A 9,172-nucleotide genomic window follows, 5' to 3' on the forward strand; every position below is an offset into this window, starting at 1 on the left:
CTCCCCAGGGCGGCCTCTCGCTCCCCCCTGAGGGCTAGGGGACTTCTGAGGCTGATTCTTGGTGGCAGGAGGCAGGAGGCTTCTCCTTAGCGTCTCGCTGCCTCCTTGGGTCGCCTCCTCCGTCCCCGTGACTAGGCGATGCTGGAGCCGGCTGTGGATCGGACCAGTCCCGTGTCCCTAACTCAGCAGTCGCCCTCACTGCCCTGTCCGAGGCCAAGGCGGCCCCTGGTGCTGAAGGACAGCTCCCAGTTCGGCTGCCGCAGAGGACCGGGCTCAGAGAGATCCCTGGAGGGGGCAAGACGGTGGGCTAAGGGTGGGTAGTAGAGATAGGGTGTCGTTTCTGCCCTTTGTAAGATTTACAGCAGCCTCTCCCCCTTCCTAGCTTCCTGGCTCCCCCTACAGGCTGCTGAGAATAGCTGAGAGAGTTAGGGAAGCTGCGCCGCCCGGATGGAACCATGTGCTTGGGCCTTTACAGAGTCACATGGCACTAGGAACTCAGACATACAAACGTCCTGCCACGCCACTAACCTTGTTTGGATTCCACCAAATCTCGGACTGGTCCTGTTGTCTACTTCCTTTCCTCACTCCCTCCCACTCCCAGTAACTCTCCCATTCAAATTTTTAATCAACCATTACCAGTAAAAATATGTTAATATTAAGACTAACAGCAATAAAGAAAATTGCCTTTATTGAGCATATACTAGGTGCTAGGTTACTGCTCTAGGTACCTTACAAGCATTATTTCATTTAATCTTCACAACAATCTTATGAGATAGGCACTAGTGTTATCTTCATTTATGTATGAGGAAGCTGAGGTTTATAGTGGTTAAGTTGCCTAAGGCCCCAGAGCTGATAACTGATGAAGCCAAGGCAGAAACCCAGGCAGTCTGGCTCTAGAGCTCTCTTAACACTCCAGGAAAGCCCCGGAAAAATGAAGGGGTGGAAGACACAGCCCTGCCTTAAAGGAAACCATAGTCTATAGAAGGAAAAGAAAGCATGAAAGTTGGCTAGTGGGAGGATTCATGGGCTGGAAACTTGGGTTCAAGCAATAGTTCTACCACTGAGCATAGCATGTGTCCTTGAGAGTCCCTTCTTTCTCTGAGTCTTGGTTTTCCCCTGAGTAACATGAGGGGATGCCAAGGGCTAAATGAGATGGGTGGGAATCATTAGCACTACTCGGAGTGGGCTGGGGTGGGTGAATGAATGGTTTCTGGAAGAGTGAAAATTTGAGCTGGTTCTTAAAGGAATATCAGAATTTGGGTGGGGGGTGGGAAGGGCGTTCCACTTAGGAAGAATGCAGGTGAATGTTTCAGGGACGAGGAGGAGCCCTGTATAGTTCTGAGGCCACAAGTGTACAGTTTGGATGTATTGGTGGTGAGAGCTTGTGGGGAAGGGAGTAGAGGGATATGAGACAAGGAACAAATCTGTCAGGCATTTGAGAGGCCTATTCATTCATTATGTTCCAAATACTATTCTGGGGACTAGGTGGGAGACTAGGGAACTAGGTAGTCATGGCCCCACCCTTGAAACGCTCATAGTTGAATTAGGGATGCAGATATTTTAAATAAGTTGCAACCCAGTGTAATAAGGATAAATATGAATGGGAAGAAGGAGAGGTTTTCCTCTCATAAAGGAAAGGACCGATCAGCTCTGCCAGCTTCTCTCAGAGACAACTTTGCACACAGCCACATGAGTTGAGAGCATTCATTCACTCATTTGACAAACATCTTTTGAGGATTTGTTATGTTCCAGACGCTGTACTAGGCATCAGAGATATGGGCATGAGTAAAATATGTGTCTTAGGCTGAAGGAGTTCAGTTGAAGTCTTAGGGATGAGAAAGAATTGGCTAGACAGATAGGAGAGAAGATGGTGTGTGAAGGATGTCCCAGGCAGAAGGAATGTCATGTGTAAAGGCCCAGGAGCAAAGCCAAGAATGGCACATCCAGAAACCTGCAAAGTAGTTCATTGTGAATAGGTGTAAAATGGGAGCACTGCCAAAAATGAGGCTGAAGATTTGGCAGGAGTCAAATCATGAAGGGCCCTGGGTGCTGTGCTAAGTAGTTTGGACTTTATGCCAGGGGTACTAAGAGCCACAGAAGAGGCTGAAAGGTTTTCAGCAGGAGGTGACACAATCAGATGTGTATTTTTAGAAGATTCATTTGGCTGCAGGATGGAACTTGGGGAGGGGCAGGGGGAGACTTGAGGCAGGGAAACTGGTTAGGAAACTGGTTAGTAGTTCAGATGAGAGGTGTTAAGGGCTAAGCAAAGCAGCAGTAGGTAAAGAGAATAAATCCACATGGGAGGGAAATGACAGAATTAAAAGGACCTAGGACTGGCCTAGATGCAAGGAATAAAGTAGGACTTGAAGGAAGATGAAACCAAAGGGTTCCAGTTAGTGACACTGGCAGGACTGCCCCTGCATCCCTAGGAACTGTCTCTCCAGAGCCATTCTTTGTTTAGTCCTTGGAGGGTTCAGTGTTCTGTTAAACAAAGAAGGCTAATGTCTTACAGATACCTGGTTGGGAGCTGATTGGCAGGGCCACTGTGATTGACACCCTTGAATGCCAATGAAAGAGCAACCTGCCAGGCCTAGGCTATCAGCTCTGAGCACCTCTGGAGCTTTCTGTGAGAAGTCACTCAGGCAAGACTCCCTCCCTCCTCCAGCACACACACGGTGAAAAGTGTCTCACAAAGGTCCATTTATCACAGGAGCACAATATAACAATAACTTACCTACACAGTACCTGCCGCACACAAAGGAGAAGTGGTAGCATACCAGAGGTCAGAGGAAGTTCTCATTCCCTCACTCTAGATTATACAAGAAGTTGGGATTGGGGAAGGGAAGGCATTGGCCTCTAATCAGGCCCCTGCAGCAGAATAGCCGGGGGGGGGGGGGGGGGGGGGGGGGGGGGGGGGGGGGGAGTCTGCTGCTCCGTAGAACTGGTGGACCCTGGCCAGTCTTCTTCCCAGCCCTTTTTCTCTACCTGCTCCAGGTAAGCAGAGGCTAAAGCTGGAGGCTAAGGATGGGTCACTTCTGATGGGACCCAGACTGCCCAGCAAGAGTGATAGAGTGCCCCCAAACCTGGTAGGGGAGAGACAACTTGGAGTAGAAGAGGAAGGGAAGGTTTTCCATTGTGAAATTCTGACAAATTAGGGAGAAGAAAAAGTGGGAGCCATTTAAAGAGACCAAATGGTTACACAGGGAACTTTCTGTTAAGCTCAGATCTTAAAAGTTCATAGGAAAAGGATGGAAACAAGAACTTGCAATTAAGGCTGAATCTAAGAACCTGTAAGAAGAGTGTCGGGATGGCTAAAGCACAGCTTGAACTACAGCTTGTCAGGCTTTGCCTAGATCCCACCTTCTGTCCCCACTCCTTCCTTCATATAGTTGGAATACTTTACCTCCAACCTGCAGGCTACATCTGTCCTAAGAGAGGAAGGATGGAAGTAACCTCATCCTGTATACTGGAACTCAGCATCAAGTAACCCCTTTGCCACTGGTCTGAATCTTATCTCAAGTTTCCACTGAGCCTCTCTCTCATTGCTCAGTTTAATTCCTGGCCTCCTCTCTCCTTGTCCTGTGTCTTAGTCCCCCATTCAGTGACCCTGCCTGACCACCGGTACCCTATCAAGTCCTAGGTCCAGTATGCTCTTTTAGTCCACCATCTAGGGAGAAATTCCTGACCCCAAGTCCCTACTCAGTGGCTGAGGCCTGTTACTGGTGGACTCCTCTGACCCCAACTGTATTTCTAAGTGTCTAAATTCCTATCTTCATGTTAGCCCTCCATTTGGATCCCCAGTTTTCCTATATGGTAACCCTATGTCAGTTAGGTATGCTTTTGGTTTCAAATAATAGACAGCTCTACAATAATGGCTATCTAAGATAAAGTTTTATTTGTCTTGTGTACCAAAAATTCCCTGAATACATGGTCTAAGGCTGATATGGCAGTTCAGCAATGCCATCAACGCCCTGGATTGGCTTGGCTTTTCTCGTCTCGTCTTGTCTTGTCTTTCCTTTCCTTTCTTTTCCTTTCCCTTTCTCTTTAAGATTTATTTATTTGTGTGTGTGTGTGTGTGTAGGTGTGTGTGTGTGAGAGAGAGAGAGAGTGTGAGAGCGCACAAGCAGCGGGGAGAGGGGGAGTGGCAGGCAGAGGGAAAAGCAAGCTCCCCTCTGAGCAAGGAGCCTGATGTGGGACTCGATCCCAGGACCCTGGAATAATGACCTGAGCTGAAAGCAGATGCTTAACAGACTGGGCTGCCCAGGCACCCCAAGGCCCTGGCTTTTTATCTCCACCATCCTTAGGGTAGGTTTGCTTTTTGTCTCATGGTCACAAGACACCTGCTGAAGCTCTGGATCACATGTGTGCATTATAGACAGGAAGAATGGGAAACAGCTGCTGGGCAAGAAGGCTAAGGAGAAAGAACCTTCTAGAGAGGCTTTGGCCTTTTTTTTTTTTTTAAAGATTTTATTTATTCACTTGAGAGAGAGCGAGACAGAGAGAGCACATGAGCCAGTGGAGAGGCAGAGAAAGAGGGAGAAGCAGATTCCCTGCTGAGTAGGGAGCCTGACACAGGGCTTGATCTCAGGACCTGGAGATCATAACCTGAGCCTAAGGCAGACACTTAACCGACGGAGCCACACAGGTGCCCTAGGCTTTGGTTTTTTATTAGGAATGGAACACTCTCCTCAGTGACCTCTACCTACATCCCTTTGACTAGAACTGTGCCATATGGACACTCCCAGCTGCAAAGGAAGCCAGAAAGTCCACTACTTTTAGCTGGGCACATTGCTTGTCTGAACAAAGTTGGGATTCTGTGAGTAAGGAAGAAGAGGTAAATCCTTATTGGGTAGGCAACTGATAGCATCTGCCATGAACCCCAGCTACCAACTCCTTGCCTGGACTGCCCTTCCTTTATACTAAACCCCTCATACACTGGACTCTGACTGCTAGACTTGACTTCCTTTCAGCAACTACAGCTGGTTTGTTCCTCTAGCACAGGATAGAAGAGACCTGCCTGGTTTAACAACAGCACATGTGAAAAAGACAAGTCTACAGAGTGATGACGCTGCCAAAAGAGCTAATTAGATATTAGGCTGCATTAATAGAAGTATAGAACTAGAACAAGAGAAAAGATGGTTCTGTCTTTCTCCATACTTGTCACATCCCTCCTGGAGCACTGTGCTCCATTCTGGACAACCCATTTAAACAGGGATACACTGATAAAGTACATAGTGTCCAAAGGTGGGTTACTAGGCTGGTGAACCAGCAGCCACATCGTATGAAGAACAGTTGAAGGACCTGGGCTTAATTGGCCTTAATTAAAAGACCCAGGGAAGAACCCCCATAGGGGAAGGATCAGAAGTAGTTATTCAAGGCAGGGTTCAGAGTCAAGATGATTATAGCAAGCAGGGTAGTGTCAAGGGATTAAGTAGGGTGATGGGATAGAGAACGAATAACAATAAAAATACTTAGATAGTGTGTAGTATGTACCAGGTACCGTTCTAAGCACTGACATAGATCAAGTCACTTAACCCTCTATGACAACAATTCCGTGAGGCAGGAACTGTTATTTCTCCAGACGTGATTTCTTCCAGATGAAGAAAGTGAGGGACAGATAGATTTAAGTTACTTGTCTAAGGTCACACAGTTAGCAAGTGGCTGAGGCAGAATTTGAACACAAGAGTTCATGCTCTCCCTAGAAGAGTGTTAGTGATTCTGGGTAATCACCTAGATTTGAGCACCAGGTAGCATTTGCAGCTTGCTTGATCGTTTGGCCCTGGTGGCTGAGTTGGCAAATAGAGCAGAGAGATAGAGGGCCTGATTTTAAAACCTACAACCCAGGAATGCCTGTTAGATATTTCAATACCATCTCAGTCGAGGCCAAGAGAAGTAAATGTCCACCTCTTAGCCTACCTTGGGCTTTCCTTCTCATTTCCAACTTCTTGTAAAAGGAATACAGCCTCACGCCTGGGTAACTGACAAAGTGACCCTGACTTAGACTCCATTCCACTCTAAGCCTCAAAGGTACAAGATGGCCACTTATGCTGTCATCACTACCCTAAAGCGTGTAATATGCAGAGTCTACAGTTCCTGAAGCTGCCACCAACCCAGGATGAGAGCGCTGGTTTTCTGACCACCATATCCAAAATTCTGATAACTCTTCAAAGATGCCAGGACTAAATTCACCCTGCCCTACATCTTCCAAAGTCATTAGTCCACCCCCAAAGTGTAAGCCTCACATCCACCCTTATATTAGTTCTCATAATGCTCTGCTTTTTTCCTGACCCTCTCCATCCCTCCATCCCTCCAGTTTTTCTTCACCTCCCCAAGCCTTCCACCAGAGCCCTCTTGACCAGATGCTCCCTAATCAGCATTCTCAACCTCTTTTGCTTAACAGAAACCTAGTTCTACCCAGAGGGCTCCTTTTCCCCTGCTGTCTTCTTATGTTGTCTTTTTCAGTACTTTAAGGTCAGAAAGTGAAGTGGATGTCTTCCTTACCCCCAGAACTTACTCTCAGACCATTTGTTTCCTCCCCTCTTGCAAAAACTACAGCTTTTTTTGAGACAGACATCATTTCGATATATAACTCACTCCTTCTCATTTCTGTCATGTATAGACCTCCTGGTCATATCCTCTGTAGTGGGTTGAATTGTCACCCTCCAAAAGATATGTTGAAGTCTTAACCTGTGAAGGTGACTTTATTTGGAAATAGGGTCTTTATAGATCTTATCAAGTTAAGACGTGGTCATCGTGGATTAGGGTGGGCCGCTGACTAATGTTCTTATAAAAAGAGGCAAATTTGGACATAGACATATACAGGGGAAAGATGGCAATGTGATGACAGAGGCAGAGACTGGGGTGATAGGTCTGCAGGATAAACCAAGGGATGCCAAGGATTGTCAGCAATTATCAGAAACATGGAGAGATGTATGGTGTAGATCTCCCTTAGAGCCTTTAGAAGGAACCAACCCTTCCAACACCTTGACTTAGGACTTCTGGCCTTCAGAATTATTACAGAATAAATTTCTGTAGTTTTATGTCACCCGGTTTGTGGTAATTTGTTAGAGCAGCCCCAAGTAATGAATACACCCTTTTTTCTCAGTGAAGACTTTGGTGTCCGTCTTGTTGGCTTTCCCACCCCCTACTGTAAGTCCTGCCATCATCCTAGGGGACTTAAGTATCCATGTTGATGATTCAGCCTTCACTTGGACCTCCTGGTTCCTAAACTTCCTCATCTTTTCCACTCCATTTAGCTACCTACATTTATTGTCACAAACGGGATCTGTTCCATTATAAATAATCAATCTCAGTTGAGCCATCAACACTTCTTCACGATCCTACTACATACTGAATTTCATTAGTACCTCTCACTCTTCAGGATGACTATTTCAAGTCTTCTCCACTCTTTCCTTAAACCTCCAACCCCTGTGTCTACACTCTCACTTTCTCTCATAGCAGATCACCTCATCATTTATTTCACCAAGAAGATTAAATCATCAGGCAGAGCCTCCAGTTCCTACATTACCTCAATGACATTCTAGGTAGGAGTTTCCATTTCTTTTTTTTTAATTTTTTATTTATTTGACAGAGAGAGAGAGAGATCACAAGTAGGCAGAGAGGCAGGCAGAGAGAGGAGGAAGCAGGCTCACTGCTGAGCAGAGAGCCCGATGCGGGGCTCCATCCCAGGACCCTGAGATCATGACCTGAGCCGAAGGCAGAGGCTTAATCCACTGAGCTACCCAGGTGCCCCAGGAGTTTCCATTTCTAACAGTGGAGGAAGTGTCCTTTCTTCTCAGAGGACCGTCCTTGCACTGGTGTTTTGTAGCCTATCCCTTCCCACTTTTTCACACTATCAATTATCCCTTTTTTCTTCTAGGTATTCAACCTCTTTCTCTCAACTGGACCCTTCTCAGTAGCAAGTAAAACAGTCTCTGTCATCTTAAAATAATGCCTGCCTCAACTCCACCTCCTCTCCAGTTATCACTCATTGTTCTTGCCTCCCAAATAATCTTCCTAAAAGAATTATCTGCTTTCAATCATGCTTCTGCCCCATTATTACCCTGAAAATGCTTTGATTTAGGTCACCAGTGAACTTAATGTCATTAACTCCAAAGGGTGCTTGCAATCTTTATTTCACTTGACTTCTCAGTGACATTTGACATTGTTGACTGCTTCTTTTTTATTGAGACACTTTCTTCCATTAGCCTCCTTTCTTTGTTTTTCTCCCACTTCTCTGATAACTCCTTATTGGTTTCTTTTGGGAGCTCACTTTTCTCTCAGTTGTTTTTAAATGTTGGAGTTCCTCAAAGTTGCCTTATTTTCTCACTCTATACTCTCTTCTTAGGAAATCTTATCCATGACTATGGTATATATTGCATATTTATGTCTCTACTGAGATAATTGAAACACATCTCAAATTCAATACACCCAAGAACAAACTTATGATCCCCTCCTCTACCAGTTTTCCTATTTTCAATGAATGGCATCCCAACTATCCAGTCATGCAGTTCAGAAACCTAGGAGTCATTCTTGGCAACCCCTCTCCCTCATATCCGATCCATCACTAATTCCTCTCTATTTTACCTCTCAAAAGTTTCTTAATTCATCCACCGCTTTTCTTCCTGTGTTGAAAGCATCTTTCTTTCTTCTTTTTAAAAAATTTTTTAACTTATTTTATTTAAATTCAGTGAGTTAACATACAGTGTATCATTAGTTTCAGATGTAGAGTTCAGTTATTCATCTATTGCATATAACAGCCAGTGCTCATTACATCATGTGCCCTCCTTAATGCCCATCACTCAGTTACCCCATCCCCCCACCCACCTCCCCTCCAGCAACCCTCAATTTGTTTCCTAGAGTTAAGAATCTCTTATGGTTTGTCTGTCTCTCTAATTTAATCTTATTTCATTTTTTCCCTCCCCTCCCCTATGATCCTGTTTTGTTTCTTAAATTCCACATATGAGTGAAACCATATGATAATTGTTTTTCTCTGATTGACTAATTTTGCTTAGCCTAATACCCTCCAGTTCCATCCATATCTTTGTAATATCCACATCTTTTCAATGACACTGTCAGCTGCCACCTTTGTCTAGATTACTGTCATTTCTCATTTTATCTATTACAAAGACTGGTCTCCACACATCCATGCTGGATTCTCTCCAACCCATTT

Source organism: Lutra lutra, chromosome X, assembly GCF_902655055.1.
Source record: "Lutra lutra chromosome X, mLutLut1.2, whole genome shotgun sequence".
Taxonomy (NCBI): Eukaryota; Metazoa; Chordata; class Mammalia; order Carnivora; family Mustelidae; genus Lutra; species Lutra lutra.